Source organism: Apodemus sylvaticus, chromosome 3 (assembly GCF_947179515.1).
Source record: "Apodemus sylvaticus chromosome 3, mApoSyl1.1, whole genome shotgun sequence".
Taxonomy (NCBI): Eukaryota; Metazoa; Chordata; class Mammalia; order Rodentia; family Muridae; genus Apodemus; species Apodemus sylvaticus.
In genome coordinates, this window is record NC_067474.1 from 101,315,604 (window position 1) to 101,316,701 (window position 1,098).

Genomic DNA, 1,098 nt, shown 5'->3' on the forward strand with positions numbered 1-1,098 from the left:
GGCTCGGGAAGGGCGGGGCCTCAACATACTCAGCAAGTTTTGAAAAAAGCAGAGGTCATGAGATGGGCAGGAGATGAAAGCCAAATTCCTGCCGTGTTGTACTAGGAGAGCTAGCCAGGCATAGAAAGTACACCGGATGAACAAGCAGGTCCGCAGCCGAGGCTTTCCAAACTGATCCCAGGCTACTAAATCTGTGGGTGGAGACCACCCGCCTGTACTCCTGACTGGATCTAACTGGCTCTAAGGGTGCATGGATCCTCAGAGTGGCCAGGGCTTCTCTTAGAAGAAGGAAACCTTCAAAGGAAGCTAAGGACACATGGCCCAACACCTGTTCAAAGCTGAGCCAGTACCCTCCAGAAATCTGTCCCGGACACCTAGGGACCTGTGTGATGGTGGTGTGCACAAATGCTTTTATTCCTTTAAGTTAATGTCATTCATTCAGTGCTTAATGTCAATAAGTTAATGTTGCTGCCCATAGCCAACACTCCCACACACCTTTTCCTGGTTTCTTAGGAATGGCACCCCACCTCTTGGATTTGTGATAATCAGATTCCAGTTATTCTGTCCTACCAGGTGAATAGAACAAAACAGCTCCCCAAAAAACATTTTTCCCCGAAAGACAATACCACCACCACCAAAAAGAAAAAGAAAGGAAGAAAGAAAGAAAGAGAGAAAAGGTAAGGAAGGAAGGAAGGAAGGAAGAAAGAAAGAAAGAAAGAAAGAAAGAAAGAAAGAAAGAAAGAAAGAAAGAAAGAAAGAAAGAAAGGGGAAAAACCCAAAACACCCACAAGTGGGACAGTTACATATAGTTGCTGGAGTTGGAAGGTAGTGCTCCTATCTTACCAAAAAGGAAGTTGAGGCCTTAAATACTGTCACTCACTGCAGGTCACACAGCTGATAAATAGCAGGGTCAGAAGGCAGAGTCAGTAATTTTTCTTATTGGGTCATGGTTTCCTTCCTCACAGCTGTCACTGAGTCTGCCTCTTGGAGTTCCCACTGTTCTGTGTGCCGCCACTCCCAGGAGTCAGCTCCCCTGTAGCCTCTGTCCTCTCAGCTGTCTTCATTGTCTCCTGTACACTGGCCTTCATGGCAGCGTGG